Source organism: Leptinotarsa decemlineata, unplaced genomic scaffold, assembly GCF_025532065.1.
Source record: "Leptinotarsa decemlineata unplaced genomic scaffold, Ldec_3_MD MMD2_tig00026340_RagTag_RagTag, whole genome shotgun sequence".
Lineage (NCBI taxonomy): Eukaryota > Metazoa > Arthropoda > Insecta > Coleoptera > Chrysomelidae > Leptinotarsa > Leptinotarsa decemlineata.
Genome location: NW_027412694.1, coordinates 3,453,581 through 3,469,948, shown reverse-complemented (window position 1 = coordinate 3,469,948; position 16,368 = coordinate 3,453,581).

Below are 16,368 nucleotides of genomic sequence, written 5' to 3'. Positions count from 1 at the left end.
AATTGACGTGAAATAAATATTGCTGAACGTTATTTACTTTTTAACTGATTAGTGTGACAGTTCCAAGTAAGGTAACCGCAAAGTTAATCCCAATAATCTTACCACTTTCACGTCATAATTCACAGTATGCGCAGAAAAATCAGAATTTTCGGTTTTATTGGTATTCAATTCAAGATTATTAGCTACCCTTGAGAGTTCATCGTCGTCACTTCCTGAGAGGATAAATGTTGTGTCATTAGCAAAAAAACTGATTTATAAGGCTGAGTGAAGTAAAAAATATTATTCTTATATGAATTACCCATGCCCACAATTGAGAAATATGTCAGAAACTGCGTGTATCTATCTGCTGTGGTTAAGTGATAGAACAAGGCTGTATTATTCTACATTGCAGTTTTGAACTTCGCCTTTTGATTGTCATATCCTATTTCACACGGCAAACACTATCATTATTATTATTATCATTATAAAGAATTCAAGCAGCTGTACTGCTGCAAACTGCCCAGAGAAATCCTTGATTTGTGAAAATAGAAATTCAAATATTTGATATATTACATCTATAAGAAGGATTTCTTCGAGTTCAGATTGTCTCGTGAACAATATAAAATGAAAAGTGGAAAAATGAAATATAATAACGTCCTAATCAAAATTCCAAAAGTTTTCAATTTAACAGTAGGTAATCAACAACTGCACAACAAACCTGCCACAGTTTTCTCAAGTCGCGTTGAGAACAGCGTGCAGTTCTGGTGATTGAAAGCAGTGCTTGTATAGAAAGACCAATAATTTTTGCAACTCATGATCGTCTGTGTTCATATAATATTAATAATAATCGTCGGCGAGATAACACACGTCTCGTATCCGAAGTGTGATAGATTACAGGGCGGCCAGTAGGCCTTTCACGCCCGCAGTGCGGCAAATAACCGCCAATCTACGACGTTTCCATCACACTTTGAGTCAAGGCGTGCTGCCGACCCCAACAGCACTGCCTAGATATGATATGAATGCTATTGTCTGCTAAGATGTCACTATTGAGGCGAGCGAGAAGTATCGCGGAAAACCTTAAGTTCCGCGAGAAACCTTCTCGCTCATTCCAAGAGCCTTCACGTGTTATGGATAATCCGCCGACAGCTGATCAGGTGGAATCCTTCTGGTAGGATATCTATGAACAACCGCAGCCACTCACTTAGACACTTCAGCCCTAGCGCAGTTCGTAGCTTCCAACGGAGAGCTTCGACAGCCTGAGCTCAATGAACTGCGCCCACCCGATAATCCCGGATGACGTTCGAAGAGCCCTTGTGGGTTCCAAGGACTTTGCTGCTCCAGGCCCAGATGGGGTGAACACTTATTGGCCACCGCCACCTGGCCAGAGTTTTCAACCCATGACTGGACGGAGAGCAGCCGATTGCGGATTGATTTGTCGAGGGGCGGACCATTCTTATCCTCAAAAGCGGAAATTTGTCGATTCCTAAGAATTACCGACTGATAACATGCTTGAATTCGTGTTATAAGTTGTTTACAAGCATCTTATGCACACGAATACTCACCGCAGTTGACAGAGTGTTCGAACGGATATATGAGCAGAGAGGGTCGAAGAGAGGAGTCGCTGGATGTAAAGAGAACCTGATCATCGACAGATGTGTAACGCAGGACTCGATACAATATTAGAGTAACTTCTCTATGGCCTGGATCGATTAGCTTAAGGTATTTGATACAATTTCGCATGAGCTCATCTTGCATTTGCTCAGATGCCTTGCGGTAGGTACCCGACAAAATAGTGAGATGCATTGAACAACTGATTCAACTTTGGCGAACTCGCTTCACCATAACATCTGGTCAAGTAGGAGTCCAAACAGAGTGGTTCACTTTCAGAAGGGGTGTATTTCAGGGGGATTCCATCAGTCTCCTTCTCTTCTGCATCTCACAATTGCCATTATCTGTTGCGCTCAGATATACTCGAGGGTATAACTGGGCACCCCCGGAAACCGGAGGCACAAGGTTACCCATTTGTTTTATATGGATGATCTTAAACTTTATGCCTCTGGAGAGAAAGTCTTTGAGGGTGGTGGAAGAGTACACGCATGCTATCGGTATGAAATTCGAGATAGACAAATGTGCAATGGTCCATCTCAAAAGATGCGAGGACTACAGAGAGGATGTGCAACTCGTAGATGGAAGCATCCTACACCATCTGGATGCCGAAGAGACGTATACTTACCTCGGGGTGGAACAACGTCACTCACAAGAGGTTACAGCAGTGAAAAACTCTCTCCGCGGCGAGTATCAGCACAATGTGCGACAGATCTGGTCATAGGAACTGTCGGGGAAAAACAAAGTTGCTGCAACAAATATGCTTGCCGTATCAATCTTACTCTACTCGTTTGGAGTAGTGAAATGGACTCGGGAGGAGCTGTATCAACTCGACGTTAAGACCCGAAAAAGGATGCATCTCTATAGGAGTTTGCATTCCAAACCGTTCGTTCCACGGTTGTACTTTCCCCGACAACAGGGAAGCCGTGAATTTTTGAGTTTGGAGTGTCTACATGACAGAATGGTACTGGAGGATACAGCCTGTAAAGTCGTCAAGAACTCGGATCCCCTTCTCTGCATGGTCCGTGACCATGGGAGAGCAGAAATTTGAGCATTTCTCTTTAGGACAGCTGCTCGAGTAGCTGATAAACTCGGTATAGTTTTCGACACTGAACGAGGTGACCACAACTCTATCACCGAGTTGGAACCCGTTCAGCAAAAAGCTCAGGTAAAAGCCGAAGAGATCACACAAGGATAAGCCAATGAATGGGGTCTTCTTCAATAACATTGGAGACCTTGGCTTATCAAAGCGCCTGACGTTCGCTTTTCTCAGGTCGAGTGTCTTCAACACATTAGTCTACCACAGTCGCGTGATGGGTAAATAGGTTCCTGACACAAGGTGCAGGGCCTGCCGCGAGGTGCCCGAGACCCTAATGCACTTGCTCTCAGCATGCCCAGCATATGCGGTCTTGGCCTATATCCATCGACATGACGCGGCCCTAAGAGTGCTATATCACCATCTACGACACTCTTACGGTATTGACGAGACACCGGTGTTGCCCTACGCTCTGGAGGATATTGGTCCGATGTGGGGAACGAGAAGTGTCGAATTTTTTGAAACTATTCGTTCCCCACGATATTTGTCGTGGAGTTTTCAGCTCCTGGCGAGACGAATATCGTCAGAAAAGAGGACGAAAAACGGATAAAATATCGAGATTTCCTCTTCGAACTCCGCAGACTCTATTCAGATCACTCTGTCAAGATGATTGTTCTGATTATTGGACAGCGCACACTGCGGTGGAAAAAAAATACTTACGGTATTGACGGTATTGACGAGACATCGATGTTGCCCTACGCTCCGAGGGATATTGAATCCGCTGTGTGGAACGAGAAGTGCCGAATTCATTGGAACTATTCGTTCTCCACCCTCAGGCTTATACAAGCTTATAAGTCTGATGTAGCCCTTCTCGACCACCAGAGCAAAACGATATTTGTCGTGGAGTTTTCAGGAGTTCACATCTCCTGGCGAGACGAATATCGTCAGAAAAGAGGAGGAGAAACGGATAAAATATCGAGATAATCTCTTCGAACTCCGCAGACTCTATTCAGATCACTCTGTCAAGATGGTCACTTTGATTATTGGAGTCCTTGGTGGAATGATGTCCAATCTACTCTCGAATCTTAAAAGCATACCGGCTTGACGCACCAAGGCAGTAATCTTAGCCGCACAGATGCAGGTTCACTGGCTCACTGCGCTTGCTCAGGACACATGATTCTTGTACCCAATGATCACTCACCCCACGGTGTGGGGAATGGTCATTGGTTGAATATTACTGGAGTTTTTTTCCAACACCAAATCGTTATGTTTAACACCTCGACACGTGTTCCGATCGCCAAGTGATCATCTTCAAAAAGTAAGATTAAAACAGTAATATGCATTACTACACCAAAGGTTCCAAACAGTGCATCATAGGTATGGTCAATGGTTGATAATGCTGGCGCGCCCTCCCGAATGTATTGAGGCTTCGGGCGATACGGCCTGACCAGCGCACACTATGATGACAAAAATAATAATAATAATAATAATAATACGTCTTTATTCATCACAATAAAAAGTGCAAGTTGAATAAAATTGAATGAAATGATGAATGGGCGGAGTTCAGTTATGAGAGCTGCTTTTAAACCCAACCTCGATTGGTATGTATTTTTATTATTTTTTTATAATATTCGGATATTTGAGTAATTGCCAAAATCTATTTGCATATGTCGTACCCTATCACTGTCGTGTAAGAAACATGTCAATCTTTTCTTAAAGTTTTTCATTGAACTTTCTCTGTGTAGATGGAATTATACAACTTGAATAATTATATCTGGTCATTCAGTAAATGACCCGAATTCTTGAATCTATTCGTTCCTGAACATTCTGAAAATTTGATTTTCAAACTGTTCTCTCCTGAATGTAACACGTCTTAGTCATGATTGAACTCAGTGCTTCTGCTAAAATACACTTTGCAAATGTGGAATAGATATACAGATATACAGATATATATATATATATATATATATATATATATATATATATATATATATATATATATATATATATATATATATATATATAACAGAATAATTAGTGACTGGATTAACTATAAATCGATTCAATTCGTGAGGTTGCAGTCAATAGCTGGGCTGTTACAAAGAAAACTCTTTGTTATATGTCAAGCTTTCGGTATATTTCACACCTTCGTCAGGACAACTACAATAATAAGATTATATATCTTGTAAAAAATATATAAATATGGAGAACTTACTAACGTGAGAATAAAATATAAAATGGTTTATATTTTATTCTCACGTTAGTAAGTTCTCCATATTTATATATTTTTTACAAGATATATAATCTTATTATTGTAGTTGTCCTGACGAAGGTGTGAAATATACCGAAAGCTTGACATATAACAAAGAGTTTTCTTTGTAACAGCCCAGCTATTGACTGCAACCTCACGAATTGAATCGATTTATATATATATATATATATATATATATATATATATATATATATATATATATATATATATATATATATATATATATATATATATATATATATATGATGAGCTGTTTTCTCGGGTTTCGCTCCGTGTTCTGTGTATTTTCTCCCCATAAGGATTATTTTCACAACGTTTCGGCAAAGTCTCATTTGCCATCTTCTGGTGATGTCTGGTTTTTTTCAACTAGACTGTGTCTAGACTTTGCCGAAACGTTGTGAAAATAATCCATATGGGGAGAAAATACACAGAACACGGAGCGAAACCCGAGAAAACAGCTCATCATACTTTATCCGTGAGAATCTTCGAGTTAAAATATATATATATATATATATATATATATATATATATATATATATACAGAAGACTCAAATCCTGTATTCCAAAATAAACAAAAGTTTTCACGGTGCTCCCTTGAAAGTTTCCAAATTGATCTTCAAATGAGAATTTGCGCTCGGATTTGCAGCTTGCGCCAATTGGATAAAACCGGAGTAGAGCTAAAAACGCTCAGTGATGTAACATGCCTGTGGCAAAGACTGTCAGTTCTATAGATTGCGTCATCGTGAGAGGAATTACTCATCCTTACTTGTACTAACGATCATTCCAGGCATACTTGAGTCCAACATGACAATTCAAAAATCAGCCCAACACTATTGACATGTCTGTCCTATAGAAGGGCGAAGCATCACTGTCTTGTGTTTGATCCTGAATGCTTTGTTTCAGAACTCTGGTTCAACCATAGAGGAATATGACAAAATTGAAATCATTGTTTAACAGAAAAGAGCTAGTGTTATCGTATTTTGTCATGTACATGGACTGATCTATCCTGATTTGAAACTCAAACGAAGTGCCTAAGAAGTTTCAACTTTCATTCATAAAATGCATCAACAAATGAAAAAAATGCATAGATGAGTAATATTTCGACCATCCATAATTTGATTTCACTTCGAGAGCCACCAATAAACTCCTGTTTCAGCACGTTGGATATCATCAATACCAGGCAGGCGATCCTCAATTGAAAACAAACTGTGGAAAACTAAGACGAGTACCTCATCTCAATCACTGTGTAAACGCAAGCAAGACATAAGTGGAATCACCTAGTGTTGTGACATCTAAGTTTACGTTGTCCTACACTTTCTCTTATTATTTTCATTTCAACATTTTGCTTGCGTTAACATGACTTAATTTTATCGAGCTCAACGAGATTCATTTTCTGTATAGTATAGAACAAGTTTCCAAAGACACCTGTTCATACGAATAATGAAGATTTTGTCATAAAAAGGAAAAAAAATTGAGGCAAAGCTGATATTACATCCGAATCTAATGAGTAAACTTCAAGAAAATATTCAAAGTAATACTGAAGGTAAATATCTACTGAATCTGAATATTAATTTCTTCGAAACAACATATAACCCTACAGCAAACTACACTCATAAGCCGTTTAACTCAGAATAAATTTGGTTTAATATGCGCTTTCAGAAATGAATCATTATGCAATTATGTAGATTTCTCAAAAACCAATGGAAATTTCAGTCACTTTCTCGGTAGTCTGACGGATGAATTTTTCTTTTGTTCCTCAATAAACAGCATTGGAATGTTTGAAAATACCATTGCTACACTGACATACAACAAGTTTCAGAAATAATGTATATCACATATTGGTTTCAAAGTAGTTGACAATGTTTCATCGTGAATTTCATTCGTTCGGAATTCCATCGCCTAATAAAATATAAATGATATCAAATCCCTGAAAAAAAAACAATAAAATTAAAATTAATAGCTGAAAAAAAAATGATATCAAGCAAGAAACCCAAAATGAAATGACAATGAAATAAAATGCAAGCAGCAATTAAAAAGAAATAAAAATTGATAGAGTGGTTGGTCATTGAAATAGCCTACAAGAATACGCGAGTCTGATTGAGATACGTTGACAACACCTTCATAATATGGAACCAAGGATATACAGGACGTACCTTCCTGAAGCACATCAACAGCGTGAAACCTTCCATCACAAAATGGAAGTCCACAACGAATTGCCATTCATAGACCTATTGGTGAAGAAGACCGACAATAAGTGGAAAATATCGAAAATTCACTCACACGAGACAGTATCCACGAATCTAACCACGAATCCAACCACCATCAAGCGACTGAAAGAGAAATTATCAAAAATCTGGTAGACCTAGCTTTCGGGCTCTCTAATACAAAATAAGGTTTCGAGAAGGAACGAAGCATCATCAAAAATGATCTCCTTCGGAATGTTCACTCCAAAGCGATAGTGGAAGAGACAGCAAGAGCCTGGCAAGGAAGAGAAGCCGTCGCAGCCAGTACTTGATTTCCCTACATCAGAGAATTGTCGGAAAGGATGAGAAGAATTGGGTCCAAGTACAACATCAGAACCTGCTTCAGATACGGAAACACTACCTTTAGCAACCTCACGAAAACCAGCCCATCAAACGCGGACTCCGATTCCAAAAATTGCATTCACCAGATACCCAGCGAGTGCGAAAAATCTTATATCGGTGAAACTGAGAGATCATTGAAAGTTCGCATTGCCATGTGAAAAAAACAAACACAGCGGGAAGAAACTAGCAAATCGAGAACAGCACAGCATGTTTGGACTCATCAACATAACATCAAGTGGTCCCAAGCATAATCAAGCCAAAACCGGACCACTCCCGCGAAATGGTCAGGCCCCGCCAAACTGGCGAAGCGGAGATAGGGATGACGGGATAGGTGGGAGAATTAGAATGACCTATAAATAGTCATCTCTCGAAGTAATGAGTCGAGTCATAACCCGAAGACGATTGTTCAATTTTCAATTGTTTCTTGTATTTTATTTCATTGTAATTTCATATCTGCGTTCTTTTGATTAATATAAATATTACTTTCAGCTTCTCATTTTCATTTCATTGATTTTTTCAGGGATTTCGAATCATTTTATGGTTGAACGGAAGAGCAATATCTGCCTAATTCATCATATGCAGATGTTGAATTCTGCATTTGTTGGGTTAGTTTAGTACCTCCTGTACTGAACAACCTTTCAATAAAATAGTTTATTATCGTCATTATTATTATATTAGACAATGGATGTCTGAAGTGATGAAAGTATATCGAATAGTTCTTCGTAAAGCATTAAGTGTCCTTAGGTAGGAATCTTCATCAAAATGGAAGTTGAAAAATATTGACTATGTCTGCACCAACTCAAATAAACAATATTTTGGTTTAGTTTTATTCATCCTGTCATAATCTTCAATATTTCAGAACATATTTTTCAGACTTCAGCAATATATTTTATTTCAGAAAACGCTAACAGACCTGAATTATAATGAAACATTATGAAATATCTATGAAAAAAACCATTCACTAGTATTTTCATTCATAAACTTCTTTCTTTATATTGACAAAAATTGTGATATTCTCAATCGTTCAACTAAACCAGAAAATCAATTCGTCTTCGCGATTATAGCATCGTTTCATTTTAACAAATCTACATACAACATTAATGAATTTTACATATCAACCTACTACTTGAGTCATTCCGACCATTGATTATTACGTTATGAAAATCCGTTCGATAGTTTGTAAGTTCATCATTGCTTTTTATCGTAACAGGAATCGCGCGTTAAAAAGTGAGACCTCGTTAATACCTAACTCGCATGGGTTTCGACTTTTGAGAATTGTCGCTTGCAGGAGGACGAGAGCTGGATCATAGAAAACAGATTTCAACATATATGTGAAGTATTTGACCAATACTTGATGAAAGCACAATATATAATATCGCTTCAGATATCTAGATGCAGCGAAAGGATTTGTGTCTTGATATATCATAATGATGAGTACTTTCAATCAATTCGATAAACCTACGAATAATCAATATATTCCATGTTTTTTGTATGGTCCTATAAAGTGCCTATTGATATTCATGGAGTTTTTTTCTTTGTTTTCTGCTTTCAAAATATGTATAACTCATAATGCAAACAACAGCCTCTCCGAAAGGAATATTTTTTCAGGATGAAAAAAAATATACAAGTTAGATTGGAATATTTTGAAGTTAACAAATATCGAGAATTACTGAAGTTGGAATTGGTAGCAAATATCACCCCTTCAAATATCAAAAACTGTGGGTGAGGATAAAATAACCTTTGGTTCATATTGAATGTGGTTTATGAGGATGTGAAATGCTAATAATAATAATGAAATCCATTATACATTGACTCACACTAGTTTTTTGTACGATTCTTCGTGATAGTAGTTTATGAGTCATTGAATTTGATGTGTATTCGTGAAACGGATGAGCTTTTTGTTACGATCGTCAATGGTAACAAAAAATCGTTAATCGTCAGTCTCTACCCAACCAGAATATTTTTGATGATGCGGTGTTGCCATCTCCATCACCCTGTATATAATATAATTTTTAGAATTCACAATGATTACTTGACAACTTTTCTTGATATTTACCCATACCTATCTGTTACCGTTTTCGAAACATCAATTGAATTAAAAAAAATTTCCTCAGAAACCTTGATCTCTAAAAATACTGATAACTTCGATTTGCAGAATTTTATGGCAATAAAATACTCGGAGGCCTTCCATACTTCGGCGTAATCTCCGTTAATTCTATACAGAATGGTGAAAAATACAGTTTTTTCGTTTGGTTGAAAAAGTATCTGAAAGTTAATCATTTTGAATGTAACACCCTGTGTATTATTGAAATTCCCGAAAGCTATTGAAATTTGCTTTCTTCCTATGCATATAGCTAACTTGTCAAGTTTCAGACTCATGAAAATGTCCCTTCTAAATAGTATTTCCATTTGGCGGGCCATGATTACTATTTGACAATAAGGTTGTGACATTCTCCTGATAATATTGAAATTTTCGTCAATACTCGAACGAAACTCTCATGAATTTGTTCATTATTTTTGGACAGTGTGATAAAATTATCAGCAGAACATGTAAAAAGTTCAACGGAAAGCTTCAGAATCTACCGCTAATGAACCTTAAGAAATTTGGGCGGGTTTAGAACAATTTCAATATGTTTGGGCAAATAAAAAAACAACGAAAAGAGTTAGAAGTGGAAATATTGATATGAATAGTTACGAAAAAGTAAAACATTCATGTGGAATATTTCAAAATATGTACAAATCGCTACCCGTTCACTCACAAGCACTTCAAAATGCGGGTTGACTGCTTCTATTTTAGCAGATATGATTTCATAGGGATCCAAATCTTCAAATTTTTGGTTAATCCTTTCTAACAATTCATCTCTCGAATGCACGTATGTTTCGTAAATTTCTTATTTGAATACTCTCTACAGATGGTGATCTGGTGGATTGAGATTAGGTGATTTCGATGGCCAATTCCATGGTTCCAAGCGCCTTATCCTCTGATCGTTCAAAAGTCTGTCCAGTTCTGCGTTCACTTTCCTTTTACAATGTGCAGGAGCTTCTTCTAGTTGGTAACAATATTTTCGATATCCTTCAGTTACAGATTATCGACAAAGCTCTCTACAGCATTTTCCAGAATATTCAGGTAACTTCTGGATGGTAATAATTCCTCGCGTACCTCAATACCTTAGCAATATTGCATCATGGCAACTTTCCCTATTTCCATTCTGTTTTTCTAGACCATCTTTCCTTCTGAACTTATATTGATTGTGATCCCAATAGCCCTATCTGTCGTCTCAAAATGTTCATTGCATGGTAGTATCAACTCATACTCCACTGAGGCATCCCATATATTTTCTTGCACGACTTCGATGCTAGGAAGGAGCTCATTTCTCCATTCATTTTCGGTGATTGGTTGAAAACTCTGATAATCATCTTGTGGCAATCTTTTCTTGTAGTATCTTGTACTGTTAGTACTCTAGTTTTTGGACGATGTCTTACCTTTTGAGCTGAGCGCCATTTTTCAGCACTTTTCTATGCTTCTGTTGCTCTTCAAATTACTGTTCATGTACTTGCTCTATTTACTCTCTTGTTCATCTACTTTTCAGTTTTTCAGAGCAATTAGACAATACACTTACAGACTTACAGCATATCTGAGTTTTTGTTCAGAGTTGAACATTTCTCCGAAGACTCCATTCAAATATTTTATTTCTGTCTGTACTTTTTTCAAAATGCTCTTTGGTGATTTTCCTTCGGGCTGCTGGTACTTCTTTTCTAGTTCTGTTTTCTCTGTCGTTAAAGTATTTCGTCTTTGGGATCCCTCTGGTAGTTGGTCTTCTGAGTTAGGTAGAGACAGAGGTCTAATCCTGGGCAGAGTCCAGACTCTTTGGTCGATTTCAGTAGTATCTTCACTCTCTCCAGCTTGGAATGCCACCAGGAAAGAACCACACTCACTGGCTGATTCGACACCCCTTTCCTGGACCAGTACTAAGTCTACGACATTCTGAATCGTAGGATTTGAAATTTCTAGGTTTTCTATCATGATTGTTCTGTTCTGTATTTGTCTGGCTTCTCACCCTCGATTTGCCTGGCAGAGGAGGCCCTATCAGTAGCGAAGCTACAGCTCAACGTCATCGTATAGTAATGAGCTAAAAAGATAGAGATGGTGATTTATATTTACAATAAATGACCAGGGAGCATAATTTCCGAATTCAAATACTAGACAGCTCAAACGAGAATTGTTTTCACACCAAATTGTAAAATCAGGAAGGTTGTTACACTTCCCCTATGAAGAACCGACGCAGATTGCCGCGAAATATCATCAAAAGCAGCAGATGAAGAAATCTGTGTTTATTGGAATCAAGTTATTAACGCGTATATTAGGCAACACTCTACATTCGATTGCTATGCGGGTAGCCTGTTTTTCAATTACGTGAAATTTCAGCAGGCAAGATTTTTCTAAACACAAACAATGGTGATGATAATTCCAACAAAGTCGAAATATGAAAATGCAATGAGATTGTTTGATACAAATTGTAAAACACGATGATATACATTCATTTCATAACTGAGTGACTGAGTGAACAAAGCACCCACGTCGAACCGCCCGGCTACCGACCGACCATACTCCATCAAATAGTGCTTTATATTTGATTTACATTCAGAATTGAACTAAACATTTTTGAGAGCTTTTGCGCTGAAGCTTGCTCAGCAAGTGACTCGCGAGGAAGAGAAGCCGTCACAACCAGAACTTGCACTTTCCTACATCAAAGGATTATAAAAAAAAATAAGAAGAATTGGGTCCAAGTACAATATCAGAACCTGCTTTAGATCCGGAAACACTATCCGTAGCAGTCTCACAAAAACCACACCACCAAACGCGGACTGCGATTCCAAGAATTGCATTTACCGGATACCCTGCGAGTGCGGAAAATTATATATCGGGGAAACTTAGAGGCCATTGGAAGTCCGAATTGCCGAGCACAAGAAACACACATCAAGGAGAAACCAGCAAATGATTCCAGCATGATTGGACTCATCAACATAATATCAAGTGTTCCCAAGCTGAAACCATCCTCGTGGAGGAACACTGATTCAGGAGGAAATTCATTGAAACCGCATATATGTTGCCCAACAACGCATTCAGCCAAGCTAGCATAGAAATACGTAACATATGGAAATCCATAATTGATGTGAAAATGGCCGCCAAACGGTCAGCTTCCGCTAAAGCGGTGAAAGGGAAGAGGGGATAGGTAAAAGCACTCAAATAGCCTATGAATGGTCACATTTAGGAGTATTAAGTCTAGTCATTACAATTGTGGATACTAACTATCGGGACGTCGTGAAGTAACTTGGCTTGAAATCTTTTATTTTTTTTTCATTGTTCAATTTTCAATCGTAGCTTGTATTTAATTCAATAGTAATTTGATTTAAGTTTTTTTTTCTCAATATAATTGTTATTTTCAGCTATTCATTTTAATTTTGTTGGATTTTTCAGGGATTTCAAATCATTTCATATATTATTAGACAATGGGAGTCCCAACTAATGAGATTCAAGTTGAACTGTAATTGAAATTCGATTATTTCATCAGTAAAAATATCGGAATTTCAAGTTGCTCAGCGTCGTCACCCGGTATACAGCAAACATTTTCCAGTTAATATTACAATATTTGAGTTCTGATTTGTCTATGAATGGCTGTTGAAACTACAAAACTACTTTTGCTTATGCCAAAGGCTAAGTACCAACAAGATATTGGTGTAAATTGGGTTTTTCAGACTAATTTTTGATGTTGAGTGAAAATAATTTTTCGTGAATCTTACATTACAATACTCTCAATCCAAAATATTCATCAATAGGGAAAATCCAATATTTCAATGAAAAGGATTCCAAATCCTTGTCTTCCACATTCATCGTCAAAGAAGTAAAGCCATCCTGTCCACCTAAATCTTTATTTCAACAGACGTTTGAAAGTCTAGTGATCCATGTAAAGCTGGCGGAATGCAAATCGCCGCAAGATTTTCGCAGCGTTGCCAAAATGGAATCTCATCTTTATCTGAACTAGTAGGTAGGTATTATAAAAAAATGTTTGGTAATTGTTGATGTTAATTTATCCACATATATGAAAAAATCATAAATCAATCGTATGCATACTAAGAAACTCCCCTATTGGAGAATATAGTAACTAGTGTGTTTGAATTACTGAATTCTATAAAGTCTGATACAAATTTCAGAGTCAAGTATAAACATCTAACAACATCATCAGTCAGAGTTTGGGTCCATGACCATAGTCATAGGCCGTGATAAAATTCAATCTTAACTACCAAACGTTTCATCTGTCGAGATATAAACTTGTCCTCGCAGTCAACGCAAATCCACTGATGATGTCTGCCGCAGTAAGACAAAAAGTCTGTTACATCATGTTCCATTCAATAACGACCCATACCCCGTATTTTATTCTCTTCGAACTATGTCGCCTTTTTATATATTTATTTATATTAGAGATATTATGTTGTGATACGATTTTATAAGGTTCCTTTACGTACAGTGACTATGCCCATAGAATCACAGTTCCATATCATAGTGATTTTTCGGAGTCTTTTCATCTATAAGTTTTTCAAAACGAACCTACAGCGATATGAACCACGAAACAATTGATAATCTCAATGTCTCCTATAGATCGATGGGAAATAAAGTAGTTTTATAAAAAACTCGCGCAGTTTTTAGAGAAAACTCGATACTTTTCAATAAAATGTCGAGTAGTTTTCAGTCAAACTTCTCAAAATATTAAACTCACTACTAAACGTTTGAATAAACAAGAACAATAGACAAGCTCCAAAAATTACTAACTCTTGTCAAATAGAAGTCCCTACTTCATCTACTTGTACATCGGAATTAGAAGAGTTTTCATCTAAAAAAGGAAACATGGTACAAATACTATTAACTACTGAACCAATTGTCGTTGGTATTCTAGCGGAGCCCAAAATTGACATATGTTTGATACAGCTCTTCACCGAAGATTATAAACTATTCTATGTTTCGAAGGATGAAGTTTGGGATCATTATGATGGTAAAGTCACTTGACCTCTTTTAGCAGAAGAATCGGAATCCATTATTGAAGTTCACCTTATTCAGAGGATGGTCTTCAAGAGTGGAAAAAAGATCCGCGAGAGTGGTGGAGAGAACATGCCTACAATTACCCATGTTTGTTAGAGACAGAGACAAAATGTCAAGTCGTGAAATCAAATTTTTCTTATATTACTTCGTGCTAGATTCTGCGAAGACAGGATATATTTGCTTATTTCATTTTAGACGTTGTTCTCTTGCGAATTTGGTATAAAATGAATAAAAAATGCTCTTTGTCGTTTCGAATCGGAAGTACAAGTATATTTGTTTGAAGGTGATTGACAATGTTTCATGATGAATTTGACTTATATTGTCTGATATTATATGAAATGAATTGAAATCCCTGAAAGAACTAAAAGAAAATTTAAAAGGAATAGCTGAAAATAACAATTATATCAAGCAGAAAAACCTGAAATGAAATAACAGTGAAATAAAATACAAGTAAAAATAGAACAATTGAACAAAAAATAAAAATCCAACCTGTACCAGTGTTGTAGTGTTTTGTTCGTCTTTCATCAATGATCAGTTGGTGTTAAAAGAAAGTAAACCGGCTTCCTCACACAAAAATACAGTTGAACTTGAATCGAGGTTTACAGTTGTCTAATGAAATGTCAAAACAAATAATTGACTATTTTGAACAATAGAAACCCCATACCAACAATATTGCATCTTAGTATTTCAGAGATTCAGAAACAGGGATAAACAGTATCGTTTGAGTATATTTATTAGTAGATAAAACGTAAAAATGTATTTGAATGCACTCATTTCTGATCCTTCTCGACACGTAAATGGTTCGAAACCAGACGCTTAGGCGAACGATTTGTCTGTATTTTTTTTAATAGGTATGCCATGGATGCACCGTGTTAGTTTATGCAAAACCGCGTTCACCAAATCGCAACAAAATATTTTTATTTGTGTTTATTCATATCGGAGACCTTTTCTTCCAGCTTTCAGCAGGAACGAAGACTACCATCAGAAACTGAACCACCACGGGACTGAACATCAGAAGGTACCTAATCGGTGAGTCCTTGTGGTCACGAAATCATTCAAAATTACTCGATGGTTGCGAAATCTTATGATTTGAATCATCAATTTCAGACTTAGAGAACATCGGATTACCATTTCATTTCTATATGGCCAACTACGACTCTTCTACTTTCAATTACGTTGTGTTATTTCAATCTTTTTCATATATACTTTTGTTCGGCATCATTTATCGCACTCTATATTTTCACTCGACACTCCTGTAGGTTTTATTGTCAAACAACTCTTTCAAATAAACTTCTGTAGATATCATCAGGTTTCTCTAACAACCTTTTATCAACTGAGGCTAAATAGCTTCTTCCAGAAAATCCATTCGATATGTTTTTCCATAATTTGCATGTACGTAATCATATGAATTTTCCACAGTACACTCTGTAGAATTATGTCTGTTCACTGAAATGTTGAGTAGGAGTTGGCAACAGAGCACTGTCATAAAGTAGGATCTTTCGAAAGAAAACCAAAAGAGGCGAGGCGGAAATAGGCCCTTGTGGTCGAGAACAATGACGGTCATTACTAACGATGGAAGGATACCGTTTGTAAACATCGAGGGAGAATTCAGAGCAGAAGAGTTAATTGGGTCACCTTTGAAGTTTGGCGAAGAATGGAAATTGAATTCGATGTCAGAGTTGAGAAATGATGTTGATCGACGTTAACTGTTTCCAGGATTACCGGGCATGGAATAATTGACTAGTAAGTGGAGTAGAGATGCAAATAATTGAATAAGATTATGAATAATAAACAA